Source organism: Parasteatoda tepidariorum, chromosome 7 (assembly GCF_043381705.1).
Source record: "Parasteatoda tepidariorum isolate YZ-2023 chromosome 7, CAS_Ptep_4.0, whole genome shotgun sequence".
Classification (NCBI taxonomy): domain Eukaryota; kingdom Metazoa; phylum Arthropoda; class Arachnida; order Araneae; family Theridiidae; genus Parasteatoda; species Parasteatoda tepidariorum.
The window spans coordinates 69,413,067-69,434,878 of record NC_092210.1 but is presented as its reverse complement, the minus strand read 5'-3'; the positions used below and the strand labels follow the sequence as shown (position 1 = coordinate 69,434,878).

Sequence of the window (21,812 nt, the reverse complement as noted above, 5' to 3'; positions counted from 1 at the left end):
TGAAATATTTGTGTATTTGGTACATTAGTATAACATATTTGATTTATTACTATAATATATTTTATCGATGAAATTGATATAACTTTTACTTAGATCCGCATGAAGTAAGTGTGCAAAATTCAATTTTACAGCAACTGGCTCTATTAAAAATAAAAGATTTATTTAATGTACTTATAACGAAGCGAAACTTGTGATTTTTTGTTCATAAACACTCAGTAAAAAACGATTTTAACTGAATTTAAAAACCTGTAATTTAAAGTTATTCTAAGGAAATAGATATAGTGTCCGTCTTATACCAGCAACAAATAATATTCTAATAGGGAAATAAGTTGTTTTTTTTTAATTTCGTGATTGAAAACTGACCTTAAATTTAAGCAACTATATTTTAAAATTTTTCTCAAATACACATTTTATTATATAAATGTTACGTCATCAAATATAATTTCAATTTTTCCTCACTAGTAAGATTTAAATATATGAGCCTCCACTTTCCAAAAATGCGGTTTCCAATGTAGATATATGATGAAACAATGTAAGTAAATCTACGCAGCACTTATCTGTCGAAAACCACGTACTACTTTTGCTAACATACACACGCCTCTAAATAAATTCTTGTTTGAATTAGACAAGTCTGACGTCATAGCTGCCCTTTTAATGGAATTTTCCAAGATACTATCATATTTTCCTCTACGGTTGACACACGTTATTGTACAACAAACCAGCGATGCATACTCTAACTGCTTAAAAAGAATAAGAAAGGGACATGTAAGTCATTTTAGATAAAATGAGGAATTATATTCCATCAAGACTTAGCTACAAAAGGTTGTTTGCTTGCCTGAAAACGTCAGTGGCAATAATTCACTTCATTTTGTAGGTTGTGTATCATGCAAATTTATCAAGCACTCTGGTGCCCAAGGAAGTGTGAAATTAATAAAAACAAAGTTTTATTGTTCAGCGTATTGTCTGGCTAAATTTTTATGTGTTTCCTCGTGTACGCAGATATTAGTGTTTTAACCGGTTAATGCTTTACTTTGCTTTTAATAAAATTACTTTTGAATTAGATTTCTTTACTTATTTTTCTGTATTTCAGTTATTTAAAATACACATACTTAAATTTTAGTTTTAAAACTAGTTTGAGTTCTTCCTTGATTTTATTTGGGGAAACTCCTTTTTCAATTAGATTTTTTCTCGTATTTTTCTGCATTTTTTAATCATAATAAATGAATTATTTAATCAAAATAATAACGAAGGAAATTTCACGTAGCACGCGGATACCAACACGAACACAAAGATAAGTAACGTAACACTAAGATAAATAGAAGTATTGACGTCTCTCCATTGAGCACAAATATATTTCGGGTTTAGATTCATTCTCTTGCAACGGAATTTTAATAAAATGTTAATTTGCTTATACGTGGGGACAAAAGTCGGATTTTTCACTGCAGTGGCATCTATGAACTTTCCAAGGACTATTTTCGTAATATTATCCAAGCTCAAATATGGTTTATTATATAATTAAAAGACAACACAAACTAAAAATAATTACATGAAAATATCTCGTCAATCGAGCTGAATTTTTTATTACAAAGTATCTTTGAGAATAAAAATTTTAAAAAAATTTGTTGTTTTTTTTTGTCTTGTTGTCTTTTGTTTTAGGTATACGTTTTATTCAAATAATTTCGAAAGGATTATTAATTTTCCACCAACGAGTCATCACAATGTATTTGTCAGAGTTTCTGCATTGGTAATGCATTTAAAGAGGCATTTCCGACCAAGCAGTCTCCCCTCTCCGCCAAACGTTATTTAAAATGAATATATATATATATATATATANNNCTAGCAACCAAACAATTTTTAGCATTTAGTCCTGTCTTTTCGTCTTATTTTTATAACGTTTCATTACATTAAACTGTTTATTACACTTAATAACCATGAATTCTGGTGAATGCAAAACAATTCAATGGTAACAAACTGATAATTCTTTCTGTTATGATAAACAAGTAATTACACGTATTGGATAGACATATAATTACTGAATTCTTGTGATTCATGTTTGATTTAAAGTAAAAAAAGTACTGGCATTATTTATTGATAGAAATACATAAAATCAAATTATATAAATTGACTTATAATGACATATCAATCATACTTTAAAAAGTTTGACATCAATTTAAAATTACATTAGATTTTCTAAAAACATGCGATACTACATTTTATATTTGATTTTAAACTATAATTTTGGAGTAGGCTCTAAATAATAAATATAAAAGTACCAAAAAAAAGCTGTTTAAGATTTTAGATACTAATATTCATTGTGGCGGTTAAACTTGAACCGTAGCTCTCTCCCCCTCTTCCCCCATAAAAAAAAAAGAAAATACTGCTCAGAATGATTTAAAGACAATTTTTTTTCGATTTTTGTTCCACTTCATGAAAAATATTCTTTTTATTTAGAAAATTGCATATGTCGTCTGATGTTTGCGTTCCCAAGAATGACATTTACGGCGGTGAACTTTACAATAGGTTGTTAGTTTCTTAAAGCAAAAAAGTACACGTTTTTGATAAATTCTTTGAATCTTGCTTTTTATGCAAGACATTAAAATATAAAGAAAATTATTCAGTTAAACAATATACATATATTGTAAGTTCAGGAAATACTGTTATTTAAATTCCTAAGGTATAAAACGTACTTATACATAACCATTACTTAAAAAAAAGACATATATTTTTAAATTTTATTAGTTAAAGAATATTTAATTGTTAAAGAATAAATAGCTCCTGCACAAAGAAAAAAAAAGTATAAAAGTATGATCCAAACTACCAAAAAAATTTTAAAATATACCATGTTTCTGGATTTCTAGGAACAACAAAAACTCGGTAATTTTTACAGAAGCACTTTCTCAAGGATTTTGGCATGAATAACAATAAAATATAGTTCTGTAACAGGTGATAAAATTTGGTAAATGTGGTAAAACTTGGTAATTTTATCATGATACCTTAGATTATGGCATAAGAACCATTAAATGTATTTTTCAGTTTTGTAGTTTTTATAAAATGCGTGATAATAAAAATTACAATATTGAAAACCAGAATTTCCGATGAACCGTTATCTTATGAATGGAAAAATCACGAAATGAATTACTTAAATACCATATATATATATATATATATATATATATATATGTGTGTGTGTGTGTGTGACGGAGGTTTTGTTTCTCCGTCAGTAGCCGCCAATATTTGTATAGTGGAATTCATGATTGGTCATTTAGGCCAATACTGAATGAATTACACAATTAAGTCTCCAGGAAACAATATATATCTCGTTAAAATAAAAAAAAGCTTAAGTAATGAAAGATATTTTAAAAGGATAGAAAATAAATATGTAATGCCAATTGTGGCATCACAAGATATATATAGATTTTAATTAATTATGGTTCTTTACTGCACAGTGCATCAAATTTACCAAAGGTTTTATCTTCGTGTAAACTTTTAAAAATGTTTCATATTAATTAACTATTTTTGCTGGTATGAAAAATATATTAATCGAAAGAACTTCAGCTTCTGTAACCGATAGTCGATAGTCAATAAAAATTGAATATCAGACCAATATCACAAATATACGGTTGTAATATTCTAGATTATTTTAAAATAAACTTAATGACCACCTGACACAAAAGTACAATAATTCCTCAGACGCAATATAACAACTTAAATCTACATAGAACGATACAGTAAGATTAAAAAATACAGCTAATTAAAAATTTTGCATTAGTTTAAAAAGAAATGTAGGAATCTAAATTCAAATTAATTAGTTAAATTATACTTTTTTTTAATTAATCTACTTACAAAAGTGTAAATTTTGCAATTCAATATTATAATAATCATGTTATAATTGGATGCTAATATTGGAAAATAATAAATTTAAAAAAAAATAATAATACTATAAAATGAGAAAAAACTAGGTCTAGATATAAAACTTTTTAATAATTAGAATTTAAAATTACTCTGCTCTGCAATTAACGCTATTTTTATTACTGATGAAAGACTAATTTGTCATTGAAAAATAATTTTTATGATCTACTAATTAAAAAGTTTGAATTAAAAAAAGGAATTGACACCACACTTTAATTGATACCTTTTTTTATATTTTCGTAACTGCACAAATTAAATATTTTATTTCATGATTATAAAGATATTTTTTGCATCGACTTCGCCCAAATATTTTTCTTCTCTTTAATTATCTTTAATTCCTTTTCAAAGTAGTGTCAATTGAAATAAGTTCTTAAAAGTTGATGTAGATTTTTACTCTATCATCCTGATACTACGCTGAATTAATGAAGGCAATAATTTTAAGGGAAATTAAATGCCTGCTTTAAGGTTTAGAGTACTTCAGATTCCAAATACCATCTTTGAGCAATAATTGAAAACTAAAAGGAATGATTCCAACTAAAATGAACTCTTTTAAATTTAATAAAAACTTAATTCTTAGTTTAGAATTTTGAAAAGAATTTTTACTCCCATTTTATTAACCGAATTTAAATTAAAATCGTTTCAATGCTCATTTTCAGAAGCTAAACATCATTATTTAACAATTAAAATGCTCTTTTTAGTAAATAGTTTGTGAAATACATAACGTTATCTGAAAAAATTGACATTAGAATCATAATTTAAAGTTTGACTTATATTTAATACAACTATTCTAGAATTATGTATTCGATAAATTTATTTAAAAATCAGCTATTAGATCGCGCTTTCCTTTAAGAAATAACACAATAATCATTTAAAATTAAAAATCCAATTTTGATAATTTAAGAAGCAATCAAATTTGTAAATAATTTCCAATTACACTTTTATAATTTAATCTTAAAAATAGTCCATTTTAATTTTAAAACTAGACAGCACTTTGTTTGAATAAAATAAAGTGATTTAACAATTATATGAAGCGCAACAATCCCCTTTGTACGCTAAAAAATATTAGAGAATTGTTTTGAGTATGAGATGAAGTAAAAGAATTTATACATTTTAGTTTGCTTACTGCTTTGCCAAAATGTCCTAAAATAATACCGAATTTCAGAAGAAAAAAAATATTTGAAAAGTTTAACTTCTTCATCATATTGCTGTTTTTTTTGTTTGTTTTTTTCTTCTTCTTTTTTTCTCTTTTTTTTTTAACTTCAGTCATTTTCTGTATTTCAGTCAGTCAGTATTTAAAAATTATTACTGGTTATAAATCATTATTGATTATAAATTATTATTAATTATCAATTATTATTAATTAAAAATTATTATTTAAATATTATTAGTGTTATTTTAAGCTATGCCGCATAGGAGCTTTTCAGTGCTAATTTAGGGAAGCCTGCTAGCAGAATTTAGCAAGTCATTCTACATTGCAATATTTCTGAACACAAATTTGTTCGCGATTCTAACATAGTCATTCAAAGACTATTATAATAATTGGCACACAACATGCAACCGAATTTAAATCTGCAAAGTTATTAAAATTTATTCATAAAACAGTTTATGTTGATCAAAATTTACAATACTTTATTTAGAATTTTATGGAATAGATAATACTTTGAAAGAGTGGAACAATTCCTGATTAAATCAGAAGCTAATTTAAAAAATTCAGAAATTAATCAAAAATTTTTTGTTTTGTGCTTTCCTAAATTTTGTCATTATATTGAAATTCTCTCTGTTAAAGAAAAGAAATTTGACATTTTTAAAAAGCCATATTTTCTTAGCTGAATTACTACAATCTCATTTTTCAGCAAAGGATCGCAAAAGTTTTAGGACAGTTCAGAAAACCTATATACGCAAAAGATTTAATTTAAATTTGAAACTTTTAGAACAATTCATTTTGTGTTAGATTTTGTGTTTTATTTGTGTTTGTGTTAGATCTTTAACAAACAGGATATTAAAAAAAATGTCTTTTCCATTGCTTTTTAATTTTTTCTTTCTTCCTCTCTTGAATATTTTAGCCGTTTTTCTCTCATCATTCCCAAATCTGTTATGAAAAGTAATCTGCTGATGCCGTCTTAATCTGTTGTGCCCGCTGTCGTGCTGAAAGGTTTTTGCTATCAGTTAAAAAAGTAATTAAAAATTTTGTAATTGAAGTTCTTTTTTCATATGATTGGACTGAAATCTCGGTCGGATTTAAATGGTATAAAATCATTCATTAGAAATCTTTCCCAAATCTTTGAGGAAAAATAATCTGCTGATTCTAGCAGATTATGCTATGAACGCTGTCGAGCCAGAAGGTTTTTGCTATCAGTTACAAAAGTAACTAAAAATTTAATAATTGAAATTCTTTTTTCTTGTGATTGGATCGAAATCTCGGTCAGATCTAAATGGTACAAAATCATACATTAGAAATCTTCCTCGAATCTGTTATGAAAAGTAATCTGCTGATGCCGCCTTAATCTGCTGTGACCGCTGTTATACTAGAAGGATTTTGCTATCAGTTACAAAAGTAATTAAAAATTTTGTAATTGAAATTCTTTTTTCATATGATTGGATTGAAATCTCGGTCGGATCTAAATGGTTTAAAACCATTCAATAGAAATCTTTCCCAAATCTGTGATGAAAAATAATCTGCTGATTCTAGCAGATTTTGCTGTGAACGCTGTCGTGCCAGAAGGTTTTTGCTATCAGTTACAAAAGCAATTAAACATTTAGTAATTGAAAAAGTAGTAATTTAAGTTCTGTTTTCATATGATTAGATTGAAATCTCGGTCGGATTTAAATGGTATAAAAAATATTCTTTAGGAATCTTCGACTCTATCTACTCTCTAAAAATAAGTATATGCTCGACGAAATCGCAATTGTAGTCTTGCTTCATTTCTAATTAAATCTATGGATAAATTTAACTGCATTGAAAGCAATATTTCCCACAGAAATAATTTAAATTGAATATCTTTCTTTAGAAATTCGAACGCAATGCTATCCTATTTAATTAAGAAATTTAGAATAAGAAAATTTATTTTACATTAATTATGGTTACATTATCCGAAATATCAATCCGTTCTTTTATTTCATTTTTTACATTAACAGTTATTTTAAAAAGAGATTATTACAAATGCTTTTGTGAATTGTATTGCAGAAAAATGTTTTTTTTTTCGTGCAATAGAAACAAAATTAATAACTTTTGTTTTATTCTTCTTTTATTTATAACAATATATTTTTAGCGAATATTTTTGAAAGAGTGTTAAATGAAAGGATTATTTTTTTAATTTAAGGATGACATTTTTGTGGCAATAATTTAAAAAAAAATAATAATTTAATCATTTAATTAAAGAAGAAATCGGCAATTTTTCTCACGCCACAGAAAAATGAAACTCTCTTCATCACTAATAAAAGCTAAATGGAAATTAATGAGCAATTTAGGAATAATTTGAATTTTTCATGAAGAGAATATAAAAGCTAGTATGAACCATTGTTTTAAAAGCCAAAAAAGTGTATTATATCATCATTTTGAGCATATTATGCATTTTGTTATAGAAATGTGAAAGTTTGTTTTCTTTTTAAATGATTTCTTTAGCTAGTTTCAATGTATAATTCTTAAATAATATTTTTTTAAACAATTTTACCCTTTCTAGCCTTATTATATTTAACTATTGCGGATATGCAATAAAATTTATCATTTAATCAACGGTTTCATTTAAAAGCGACAAAAGTCCAAATGGAACTAATTTAAATTTAAAATCACACTCTTGAATAACTAATCTTAAAAATGTTTACTTTACTGTTAAATTCTAATAAATATTAATGTATAATTAATACCATATTTTTTCCCGAGTAAGAAGAAAATGTTCCCGAGTGAAAAGAAAAATCACAGGAAGCTTAATATTGCTCAAGAGTAACTTCACAACTATGTGTCCCTAGCCCCATGGGGTCATTTATTCATTTAAGTTGATAGCAAGAAATACATAAAAATTAAATGACGAATTTAAGATAATCATGAATAACACAATATATTCTACTATTATTAGCAAGTTTATAATATTTTTTTTAAAGCTGAGATTAAAAATACGAATTGCGATATTACTTTTCCACCATTTAAATCTTGTTTTTTAATTTGCTTCTTAACTGTCAAGAGTGTCAAACAATTGAATATGAAAGTGTAACCGATTTATCAGTCTGACAAAGTAAATTTAATCTTAGGTTGATAAATAAAAAATAAGCCTTTATACGTATTACTATGTTTATAGCATACTCTTAGATATTTAATTTTAAAACTATCGTCTATCCATCGAAATAACCTTAAAATTCACGATAAAGAACTTTTTTACCAGTACGGTTTTGAAACAGCTTATAACTAGCATGGTTAAAAAACCATGAAAATAAAACCATGCGGCTGTTTAACCATTTACAACAAGCACAGTTTCAAAACCATTAAAAAAATTAACTGGACATTGGAGTCAGGTAATAGGTATTGTAGTTGTGCTTTATCAAATGAACCATGGAATGTGGTTTGCCTAGTATATCTGATTGTTTCTCTTGTCGTAAGAGATATCAGATACTAGACTCCTTTGTGTTAAGCAACTTTATGGGGCTGCTATCTATGTGTTAATGAAAGTATAGTTTTCTACTAGTCCAGAATCACAAATTTGAGAGTGCAGGATACAGGAAACACTTTATGTGCTGAAGGAAATGGCGGAAATATTAAAGTCTCAACGCTGGAACTCGAACCCCAGCTCCACCGACTATGAGATTGACAGATTAGCCCTTTCGGCTATAATATGTACTCAGTTGCAAGGAACTAAGTGGTTTCAATGGGCGGGCTTAGTAAGTGCTATAAAATTCTGGTTGTTAAACCGTATTCAGTGAAAGCAGTTAATAAACAGTTCTTCTCACAGTCTACAGTTTTACTACCATCCTATTTATGGCTATTTGACTCTTTCGTTTGAATATGGTGAGACAACAGTTAAATAAATTGTTTTTTAACCATTTTTTTTCTCGGTAAATTTCTAACAGTGTAGCCTTTTCTCCATTATAATCAATTTGTTTTCACTGAAACAACACACGAGACAAGAATTTATTTTTAAGCCTTTATTGATTTTGTATTATCAATTGATGCTTCTAATTTACCACAAAAACATTCCTTTCAGGAATTTCATCTTTTCTGGGGGTTTTAAATTAAGAACTCCTTCAAAAATGGGATTTAATAAACTGTTGTAAATATTGTTCGCCTGTAAGAAATACTGAATGAACATTTGGTATTTTTACTGGTAAGCTTCTCACCCTATGCGAGATAACTGCAAGCCTTGAAGAAACAGGGAATGTTGATCATATTAAAATATACAGGAGGAGCAATGAAAGCTATTCAAGAAGGGAACATTCATATAGTAACATTGGAGGTTGTTAACTAGTTTTGAAAGTGAGGAAACCGCAAAGAAGCTATCGAAATTTTACAAATTACTATTGCAGAAGGAGGTGGTACAAAGCAGGAAATCTTGTTTGGCTGTCTGAAAAAAACAGAGAGGTAATAAAAAACAACTTCTAGTTTCGAAAGCAACGCATCAAGCTCCCAATAGTTTTTTTTTAAAATTTTGATAGCATTTTTATTTCTTCTCCGCTCAAATATTGATTTGAGAATCTCAATAAGTATACTTTTTTCCATCACCTTTGACAGGGATTTTAAAAATACATATTAAGGCTGGTCATTACAGAACACTCTGTTTATAAACAGGGTAAGGATATCAAAAGTTGAAAGGCAACGTATCAGGTTCTCTATAGTTTTTTTTCTTCTTTTTTTAAAATTTTGATAGAGTTTTTATTTCTTCTTCGTTCAAATATTCATTCAAAATTCTGACTGTGTAGACTTTTTTCCATCGCTTTTAACAAGGTTTCTAAAAATACATATTAAGACTGGTCATTAGAGACGCTCTGTTTATAGGCTGGTAGCTACTTTTACCAAATTTGTTTTGTCTGTGGAAGATTAGAAATAAATAAGAAAAGTGAAATCTCAGTAAAAATAAATTTTAAGCTTCAAATTGTATATAATACTGCTTCTTATTCCTAAAATATAATTTACTTAGAAAATATTATGAAACATCTTACAAAAATAAAAAATTTCACTCTACTTTATAAAGCTTGAGTGAACAGCAAATATTGTAAAAGTGGAATGAAGGATTTATTTGTAATGGTTATCGTGATAGATTGCAGAAATATAAGGATTGGTAAATAAAACTATTCCTTTAATGTAAGCCATTAACTATTAACACGAAGATATGGTTTCGTAATAAAAAGCTTTCTTTTAATTCTTTAGTAGATCAACTAATCCTTAAGTATATAAAAGAAAAATCTGTTTCTTTATCACATTAAAAATTACTTTTCTTTTATATCGTAATCTAAAAGATATGCTATATGCATTTATATTTAAGATTCTAACTATGGAATTTAAACAACTTTAAAAATTCGGGAGGAAAAAAATTTTTCTTTTTTTTTATTCATATTTTCTAAGTTCTAAAGAAATTTTATTATTTTTTCGTAATAAAATAAATTCCAATGAAGCTGTATAAAATGTTAATTTTACGTGAAAAGTAATTAATTTATCAAAAAATATATTCTGTAAATCGGAACAGCCACCGTTTCTTAAGCTTCTAATAAAGCAGTTCCTAAAATTAAGTGCTAAGTTCAAAAACTTTTGCCAATAAATCTCTGTATGAAGGGTTAGAAAATAATAATAAGAAAAAATAAATATAAGCTCATCAAACTAATTACCACTGGTAGTGAAATAAATCTGATATTCCATAAAAGTTTAAGTTTATGATTTAATTAAATTTAAATAAAGATATGAAATCAAACTTCTGAAAATAACGTAAACTTCAATAATTTATAAGCAAACAGTTAAAAGTGTAAATAAATTGTATGTTAATAAAAACAATTTAGAGAAACTACGAGTGTGAAAAATGTTGTTATGAGAAATAGCCATTTAAAATTCGCAAAAACTTATTTCGTCCATACGCGCATTAAAGCAAATAGCTTCTGTGTACTTTTATTGTTCTCAAATGACAATAAAAATATGATAAAATAAACAATATGATTTTTTTTAAATTTCCTAAATTTTCATTACATTGCAAATTTTTATTCCCCTTTAAAAGAAGTATATCAAAATTTTCTTATTTTATTAACTAAAATAAATTAAATCTCTTATCTCAATGGAGTTAGAAAGATGATTTGAATAAGAAAAACTTAGAACAATTTAAGCTCTAGAAACTAGCATATTTTTTCTCCTGTAACTATCTTAACTCACACTAAATTAAATAAGATGATTTATAAGGAGTCAATCAATGTATGTACAGTGAGCTTACAAAAATACTACTTGAACGTTGTAATTTATGAACACGAAGATATAAATAGAAGATGTTCCGTTAATACTTTATTTTGCTTTAGCTCTAAGAACACACGTGAAATATTTCTAAAGGACACGTTCAGTGGCACCAAATTTGAATTTTCTACCTCAGTCTCTATAGTGGGATAAGGTTCACTTCGAAATCTTAAAAAGGATCATTTTTTATTGCAAATATAGATTTTTTAGACTTGATACAATATTGACTTGCTTTTGTTTACATTTTAATTCATTGGGGGTGATACAACAGTAAAATGAAGATACAGTAAAAAAAGATTTAAAACGAAAATATCTATAAAAAAACACGTCATTTCAAAAAAATTAAAATTGTTCGACAATTTAGTTTTTTATAAAAAAAGTATTCACATAAGTGTATTTCACTTACAATTGCTCCCTCCAGTGATTTTATTGAACGAGTCATGATGCAATTTCATTTCATATATTATTACAGTAGGGAACCGATTATCTAAATGACAATGTTACCCCTTTCGCTATTCCGGATAACTGATTTTTCCGGTTTTCTGAATCGCTACAAAAAGCCGTTTTTTTATTGTTAAACCCAAGTAAAAAAAAATATTTGGAAATAATCTTGAAAAAACGAAGTAATACACTAATGATTATTTCCAAAATGATGGTAAGGTAAACATCTTTCAAAAAAAAAGAAAGAAAAATCCTAAAATATTATAAGGAAAAAAAAAAATTTTTTTTTTAAAAAATGGCGGGAAAATTTATCGAATTTCGTTCTGGTTTACTGATTTCCGGATAACGGGTTCTGTACTGTATTTAGATTAAATCTTCTTAATATACAGTGATACTATAGTTATGCCTGAATAAGATTATATCTATTTGATCTTTTATTTTTCCATTAATTTAAAACTCGTAGAAAAAATTCGTATTTTTTTAAACTTTTTAATTAAAATTCACAATACGAATCATTCAACAATGTTCGACTTTGGAATTGAATGCTTTTGATAAAATTATTCACATGAATGATTATGAATTCTTTGGGGGAAAATTAATGAGAATTCGAGAAATTATAAACAATTTCATCAAAAAAGTATTTTTAAGCAGAACATGAATATAATTTAATTAAGATTGAGGCTTCTTTTAAGATGAAGAGACGGCGATTGCTTAAGAGAAATGTTTTGAACAGAAACAATATCGCATTTAAAATTAAACAAAAAATACAGAGAAAATAGTATTATCATTTAATTCTGCACTATTTGAAATGAAATCACCATAAAAATCTATAATAACATGCAATAGTTGATTATTATATAGTCGATCATTATATAGTCCTAAATCGATGGTAAACTTAAAAAATGAGAAAATATTTTTAATTCACTTTTCATCCAATTTATAAAAGTAAACTATATAAATATTACTCTAAAAATAAATAGTAAATTTATAAAAAATTGAAAAAATTGCAAACGCAATTTTGACCCAGTATGTAAAAGGGATAATAAAAAAATATTACTCAAAAAATAAATAGTAAATTTGTAGAATCGTGAAAATATTACAAACACATTTTTAACTCTGTTTGAGAAAAGAATAATATATATAAATATGAAACTGAAAATAAATAGTAAATTCATAAAAAATTTGAAAACATTGCAAACACATTTTAACACATTACGTGTAAGGGATATTATATGAATGATACTTTGAAAACAAATATTAAATTTATAGAAATGAGAAAATATCGTAAATACATTTTTGATCCAGCGTGTTAAAAAGATAGTATATAAACATTATTAAAAAAATGAATAGTAAATTTATTGCAATGTGAAAATATTTCGCAAACACAATTTTGACCCATTACATAAAAAGGATAATAAATAAATATTTCTCTAAAAATAGATAGTACATTTATGAAATAGTGAAAATATTGCAAACACATTTTTTATCCTGTATATGAAAGAAATACTATGTAAATATTATTCTAAAAGTAAGCTGTAAGCTTACAGGGAATATGGAAGCATTTCAAATACATATTCAGCAAAGATTGAACTATATAAGTATTTTCTCTAGAGAAACGTACTTATATGTATCATTCTTCAAATTGTAGCAATTCGTTTTTTGAGAACCAAAGAAACGTGAAAGTGTAAAAGTTCTTTGGTCACGCACGTGCTCGGAAGAAAAATGAGAAAACGTTTTTAGAATATAGTGACAGAACGTATTTTGAAGAACAACATCAACATGTGAGATCATTTGCTATCATTGCTATCATTTCAAGAAAAAAATTTCATGTTTTCACAGTCGAATGCCATTCGAATACGCAAATATCACATAAACACTTTACTGAGTATGTTTTTTTTTCTTCCATTAAATAAAATATTTGTTCGAATTAGAAAATATATTTTGCGTATTTTGTTTAAATTTGATAATGGGAATAATATTGATTCCTTTATTTTGTCATTTTAATGGCACTTAGGCCAATTTTAAAATTTAGTATATTTCATATATTAAATTATTTTAATAAAAAAAATAACAATGTTATAATGCATTTGAAATATAATCGTTTTTATGTCACTTTTCAAAAAATCATTTAAGATTTGATTTTTTTATCGATTAATCATAATTTTTATTTCCATGTGTATAGTGATTTTCCATGAGTATTCCATTAACTGAGTTGTTATTACTATTATAAAATTGATTAAATATGAAACACAAGAGGGCTCTCTCCTTTTGCTAACTTCGCTTACCAGCCCCAATAATTATTTCACAAACAATATTTTATAGTTACTTCAGTTAATAAATTGATTGTTACTTCCTTAGAATTAAAAATTACTTAAGTAAATGAACCCAATATTTTGATCGTGTTAGCACAAATTTAGTTTAATCTAAGTCTGTGTTAACCTGATATTGATAATAAATTTTAATATAAATAGCATTAAAGTATAATAGTAATATAATAGTATTAAGTATCAATCTAAACAATATTAATAGATATTATAATAACATTATTAAAAATGTCAATTCTTAATTTTTATATTGTTTTTCACTCTATATTTTACCGTTAAAATTTGATAACTCTACCTGCAGTTGAAACTACACCAGTATGTTATTTGAACCATTTAATTTTTCAGCAAGTTTGATAAAAGACGCCCGGTGGCTGAGTGGTTGCGCTCCCGTGCCACAGGCCCTGAGTTCGATCCTCGGGCCGGGCAAGGTTGTCTCAGCCTTTCATCCCTTCAGTGGGTCGATAAATGAGTACCAACCATGCTTGGGAACTAAACACTGAGGGTTCCGCGTTCGGCTGACCACCGGACCGGAACATCTGCTCCTGCACCCCAGATCCCATGGTCAAGGAAACTGAGATGGGCTCAGTAGGCCTTGGTCCTCTATGGGCTGACACGCCGCCGAGTTTAGTTTAAGTTTGATAAAAATTGGATTTATTGTGACTGCTATTCAGATATCACAAAAAATTTTGATTGGACATACGTGCAGAGCGCAAAATAAAAACGGACCACCCTGAATAATTTTTGATCTAATGATTGTATCAACACGTTCTAGGACTCAATCCAAACGGTTCAAAAGGGTGACCTCAAATATGCTGATTAGTTAGTGCTTATGATATTTTAAGTTAGGAAATCAGACACAAAAACAAATAAACTATTCTTTTTTCGACGTATTCGGATTTCTGACCCCCAAAATATAGGGAAAAGCTGGGAAACATGGTCCCAAATAGTTTGGCCAGGAAAGTATTCCAAAGTTTGTACTCCTTAAAGTTAATTTAACTTTTTCCATATTTTGCCATATCTTGAGAACTTTTTAAGCAAATTGAAAAAATTTTCCACGCAATTATGAAATTCGTTTGTCCAAAGATAATTCGAAGTGAAAAATAACTTTTGTTGAATATTTACGTTATTATTTTTTAGTATTTTACTTAAGATTACGTGAGAAATGTTTGAATAATAAGGTATAAAATTTTTTTTCATCCTCTTAAAAGAAAGGAAATTTCACAATTTTCTGCAGAATCGGTATAATAGTATTAAATTTTTAAAAATCGTATTTTCGAAATCGATATTCAAATTTTGTATTTTGCCATGTAACATTAGTTTCTTTGAAATGGTGTAAAGATTGTGTACCGTACAATTCAAAACTTTTTTGACCATTTTTAAGAAAATAATAAAAAATAATAAATATTTTTTTAAAGTCATATTTTGCATGGAATTATCTAGGAATAAATGAATTTTAAAATTGGTGTAATTAAATTTTTGAACTAGCTTGAAAAGTTTTCGAAATAAGACGAAATGCAAAAAAAAATAAAATTATCATTAAGGGGTCCGATTTTTGAACCACTATTCTGATTAAACTATGGAGACCATATTTCCCAAAATGCGACTACTTCCCATATTTTGAAGGTCAGAAATCCGAATCCATCGAAAAAAAGGTGTTTATTCTGAAAAGGTATACGTTTTTGTGTCTAATTTCGTAACTTAAAATATCGTTTATACTATTTAATTTGCATATTTGACGTCTCCCTCTCGAACCTTCAAGTCCTAGAATATGTAGATCAGAATTTATTCAAGATGGACGGTTTTTTTTATTTTATGCACTGTACATAAAGTTCATATAACTTATTATAACTAGTTTTGATTTAGTTTAAAACATGTCGAATAATATAAAATAAATATAAATTTGTTTCATTTACTGGATGATTGTAATATTTCCAGAGAAAATTTTTGGGAAGAATCCCTCTTTATAATTCAGTTCTCATATATTCAAATATCTTCCTAATAACATCAGAAATTTATACGTTTTACTCCTTCTGGTATAAAGTGATGAGGATTGTTAAAGATTCATAACGTCAAGCGTCTTTCTTTATCCTAATTCAAATGCATATTATATTTGTTGGTAAATTACCTTTATGGAACAAAATACATAAATGTATTATCTGAATAAATATATAGTTAGTAATTTGGAGAAACATGTCGAACATTTATTCTTGGTTGTCAAAACTGTTGTTTTTGATATTTTTAAACAAATAAAAATTTGAGCTCCTATCTTAGAAAAAGGTAGAAATACTTTAATGTTTATTCCGTTTCCTACCGAATTTAATTTTTAAAACTAGTGCTTCAGAAATATAAACTTTATATTTCTTTAGACAATGTGATTTGCATTAAAGCTTTATTCATTTTTATTTTGAATCAGGCATATATTTATAATTTTCGTATTGATGCTTTAAGTATTTTACGAGTTATGCATTCATTGGCAATACAAGCTCTTTATTTAAAATAAAGTTAATAAAATTATTTAGAAATGAAAGAAATTAACAATTTTAAATTAAAAAAGCTTTTTTAAACAGATTATAAAATGATATTTTATAAACAGTTAATCATAAAGTGATATTCTCTTAATGAATATTGTTGTCATAACAGTTTATCTTTCAATAATAAATGTTTTTTAAAAAAAACGCAAAAGGTATTTTGCAAGATATAACTCATAAATAAACATTCCCTATTTAACAAAAAGTCAAACGATATAATTGAGAAACTTGATGCAATCAAACGGTTAGTCCAGTTTCATAAATTGATGGGCCAGAGTTCAATGAAATTTAAAAATCTTACGGGTTTACATAGTTCACTCCTATAAAATTTTGGTTAAACGAGTTCTATTATAGGGCTCAAAAATGTTTCGATTACTTTAAAAATTCTCGGAATATTGTGAAAAATGCAAAAAATAAAATAACACTGGGAAACAATTTTTTTAGCTTAGATTTTTTAACGGCTCTAGAATATTTTCACATTGCTGATTTCAAATCCACCATCGTCTTCTCTCTCCAAGCTATAGTTCTTTTAATAACATTTCAACTTATTTTTTTGTCGAAATATGCAAGTTTTAAAACGTTATATACAACAGGGGGTCGCGAAAATGTTGCGACAAACTTCTAAAGGAATTAGGGCACATCATCAAGATTAAAATTGCATTGGAACCTATGTCCGGAAATTACGTCATACACCAATACGCTACTAGTATCGCTTCCCTATTAATATTTTTTTTCTGTCCTGAACAAGTCATAATAGGGTACGATGACATTTCCGGGCGTGGGCTCCAATGCATTTTTTATCTTAATAATGGACCCTAGCTCCTTTAGAAGTTTGCCACATCATTTACGCGACTTTTTATTATATATAACCTTTTTAAACCTGTATATTTTGAAGAAATTAGACACAAACTGAAAGTTAAAAAGAATTGTGCCTTTAGAACAAAGCTAATTTCAGATTTTAAATCCCCGCACATGAATTAAGAAAAATCAACTATTTGTATAAACGCAAAAAAAAAAATTTTTCTTTAGTGTTATCATTAAATTACCCAGTCTTTCCATCAATATCCTGACAAAACTATTGGGAACGTATTTTCTAGTTATTACAATTATTCCCCTTATTTTTAGAGTCGAGAATTCAAATTTGTCAAAGGTCAGAAAAAGTACATTTTTGTGTTAGATTTTATAATAATAAAATATCGCCTGCACAAATTAATTAGCATATCTAAGGTTAGATTCTCTTAGTAGGTTAAAATCTGATCATTGGATGAAAAGTTATTCCGGGTGTTCACTTTTTTCGTACTATTTCATCGGTGAGATTTTTAACTTGGACGTAGCTCGAAAAGAGTGTTTACGAAAATAGACAAAGTTCAAAATGTGTATTTACGAAAATGAATATAGCATTTTATTTCGCTTTTCAAACTTCTTTAATAAATATTTTAAAAAAACTAACGAATCCAGACAATTTCGAAATGTGATATCGTCCATTTGTACAAAAAACTTGGTACATTTTATTAAATTAGTCTATTTAAAGGTTGACAAAAAAAATCACTATTTAAAAGTTAACAGTTATTTTGCTATAAATGCCACAGGTGCTATAAATTTGCAATAGTAGTTGTATATTTACGTTTTCTCTCTCTTTATCGTTTAGAATTCTGAATACTAAGATATTGCATGAAAAGTTGCATCTGCAATATACCTACCCACCCCAAACCCAAGTCCGAGCCGTTGCACGATAACAAAAGCTTATTGTTTAAGTAAGTAAGGAAAAGTATTCCCCCGTTTAGCTGTCAAATTTTGATTGAAAACTAAAGGAGCACATTTTGCTGCGTCTATTTTCATAAACACGCATTTTGGACTGGGCCCAGTTTCGTAAACACACTTTTTTGGCTATCTCCAGATTTAAAATCTCCCCGACGATTTTCTTTATCCATCTATATTCTCCGACTGTTCAATTTGATTGTGAGGAAAGAAACCTTAAGACAATAAAATATGAAGTTATTACTCAACCGAAACGCAACAACTGACTTAAATGTATTTCTTAGAAATTGGTGCTTGCTTTAAACCCTTGTACTCTAAACACCATTCAAAGAAATGTTTTGATTATAAAATTGATCAATAAGCAATAACATCTCAATGATGGCTTTTTTATATGCATTTTTAAAAATAAATCTTAATTATTAAAAAAAAAACTAGTTCGTTAATTATAACTTAAACTACTTTTTTCATCTAGCAAAAAGAAAATGCAAATAACTTAGAAGCAAATTTCACGATGATAGAATGTCTTTAAAAAGAGCTCCCACGCAAACGTTATTATATTTATCTTCAAAGCCTCATTTATAAAGATAAATATAATAGAATCTTGAAGTAAAATGAACTTTGAAGTGAAATTTCTGAAAGCCTTCAAGCACATTCTATTTCTCAAAGAATATGAACTTCTTGTGTATGCCAGTTAAATTAGAAATTCATTCCCGTCAGACGGAAAACTGTTGATACCATTCAGGAAGTCTATTAATTTTTTTCATCGTTTTATAACTTTCGTTCCCTTTTCTTTTTCTGTTCCTTTCTCTTTCTATACTTGATATGCCTGACAAAATTATAAAATCTATACAATACTTTGTGGAGTATAAAATAAGACAGAAGTATGCATTAATATTTTTCCAAAGTGCTAAGAAAAATAAATTTCATTCACTTTAAAAATAAATTTAAGAGAAACTCCCATCTACAATATTTCTTTTATTTTAATGAAATCGCTGTTTTAAAATTTTAAACTAGTCACTGTTTGGTCAGAATCATTTTTTTGTCATAACATTGCGTTATCACATACATTTTAACATTACTTTATAATATATATTTCTCATAACATGCAAGTTACATTAAATATCTTTCCCCTTAAAACTGATTTACATAGTAGAGTTTCAAAAATAAATCGGTTTGTATTTTCCTTTTTCTTAACAAATTATGGTTTTAAATGTTTAATCTAGTTTCTGACTTGTCTAAATCATTTTATGTTAAAGTTTTAAGGAATTTTTTTTCACTCAAAAATAATTCCTAAGACAGAATTATTAAAAATTTTGCCCTCCCGTGTTTTTTTTCGTATCAAAATTACAGTTTTGAGTTTTTGAACAATAGAAGTACCTTTTGAAATTATGTCAAAATATTTTAAGAAAGATTAATTTTGAATGTGAGTTTGGTTTTTAAAATTAGTAAAACTGTAAGTTTACGATGAAATAAACGTAAATAAACATATCTTGCCTTTAAATAAACGTAAAAAAACATATCTAAGAAGACAGAAAATATTAAAATATATTATTCAAAACTCTACAAAACACATTTAACTGATGGCATGTAAGTTCATAACATTATTGCCAAAACCAGCATATGACAGTTACACAGAAAAATAGATTACTACCCTAGTAACTCCGAATAATGTAAGCAAGAAAAATAAATTTAGTTAAATAAAATTACCGATGAGAGCAAACAAAACAAATGATGTAACTGATTTTGAAACGGATTACATGCTTATAGCATTAGGTTTTTGCCTTCTTTAAACATTTAGTTTAATATTTAAGCTTTTATGTATTTTTATTGATAAAGGATCCATTTAACCGAGAAAAGTTTGGGATTTTACTCCTGCATAAGGAAAAGATGATTACAAACTGTATTCCAAAGCACTGTGTTGTGATTTTGCAAAAGTAATTTAAAACTACACGTTTTACAGTTTTTAGATTTTTTTAGAATCTTATTTTAATCAGTGCAGCTGGTTCAAACAGTTTTGAATGAAGCAAAAAATCATTTAACGTTAATTTCATATTAACAAAGATACTTATCAAAATCTAAAAACGAGCAACTGTATACTATCCAACTACTTATCAAGATCTATTGATTGCAGGATTTCATTGGCATAATTTTGTCAAAAAAATTAATTGAGATTCTAAAGTACCGCACACTTTATATCTCATATTGCGATTGGGTGGTGGCCTTGTATTTAATGTGTATCAAGACTTACTGCCGAATAGACTTACTGCCGAACCATCATCAGTTTATTTGTGAAAATTAAATAATTAAGTTAAAAACACATTTAGAATTTCACCTTTCCATCTCTATCCCTTTGACTTGTTGATTTCGATCTGGAGATTAAGAGCCACTTAATAACAGTATCCATTTTAAGTATGCTTTATAAATACTTTCTAAATCGTTATAAAATAAGAAGTTAAATATAAAGAATTCAGGGGACGAAAATTATATTTATGTGAAAAAAGAGAGTTATAAAAATCTGACAAATTACTTACGAAATCAATCAAAGGAAAGTAATAAATAAAAGCAGCAAAAAACAGATTATTTGAGCTGAATATGTGCTCTTTCATTTGCTTAATACTGCACATTTTTTTAATTATTCATATGAATTTATCTTTAATAGATCTCCTTGCTAAATCGCGAGGTTTATTTACATTTTTTCATCTCTAAGTTATTGAGTTGCAACGTCAACTGTTGACAATTTTTTTTATTCCAGTTTTAACAGGAATTATTTGAAGGATAAAAATAATATTAAATTTATCTTGAAATCTTTATTATATAACTCACAGTATAATGAGTCATAACGAACCATGCAACAAATAAACAATAAATTGTCATTTCCAACATCATACATAAATAAATGAGCAAGGTTTCCCTGAATTATGACCCTTCACATACACACTGAGCTCTTTTAGGTTATTTACTAATACGTGCAATATTAATTTGTGTGACGACTTGAATCAAACTAATTGGATTATGCGTTCCAATAATACGAATTATCCATCACTTAAGAAGACTGATTCAAAACTTTCAACTAGATTAATTATTTTCATGTATAGCAAGCGAGAGCGAAAAATCAAGCTACTAACAATAATTTAATTTGTAATACAATAATATTTATTAGCTTTCAACTTCAAAAAATAATTGGTTTTTCCCGCTATACATGTTTGTTTAACTTAATTCATGGAGGAGAGAAATTTTGCATGGAGTAAGAAATGAATATGAATAATTAAATTTGGAATTATGTGAGTTAATATGTGACATTTATTTGACAAAATGTATTAATTACATCAGAAAAATCACTTCGGAGTGGCATAATAAAATTTCAAGTTAATATAATTAGATAACATTATGTAAATTGAAACATTTGCTTAAGTTTGTTTTGCTCGAATGTTTAATTGT

At 27.0% G+C, this 21,812-nt stretch overlaps 1 protein-coding gene and 1 long non-coding RNA gene across 3 annotated transcripts in view; one reads left to right on the top strand and one right to left on the bottom strand.

Annotated features, from left to right (window-relative positions):
• The window catches only part of LOC107448270 (uncharacterized), a 73,713-nt gene that overhangs the window by 13,934 nt on the left and 37,967 nt on the right, over positions 1–21,812 (bottom strand). The window lies entirely within an intron of this gene.
• LOC139426064 (uncharacterized) overlaps positions 1–21,812 on the top strand; it is a 37,835-nt gene that overhangs the window by 15,405 nt on the left and 618 nt on the right. The window lies entirely within an intron of this gene.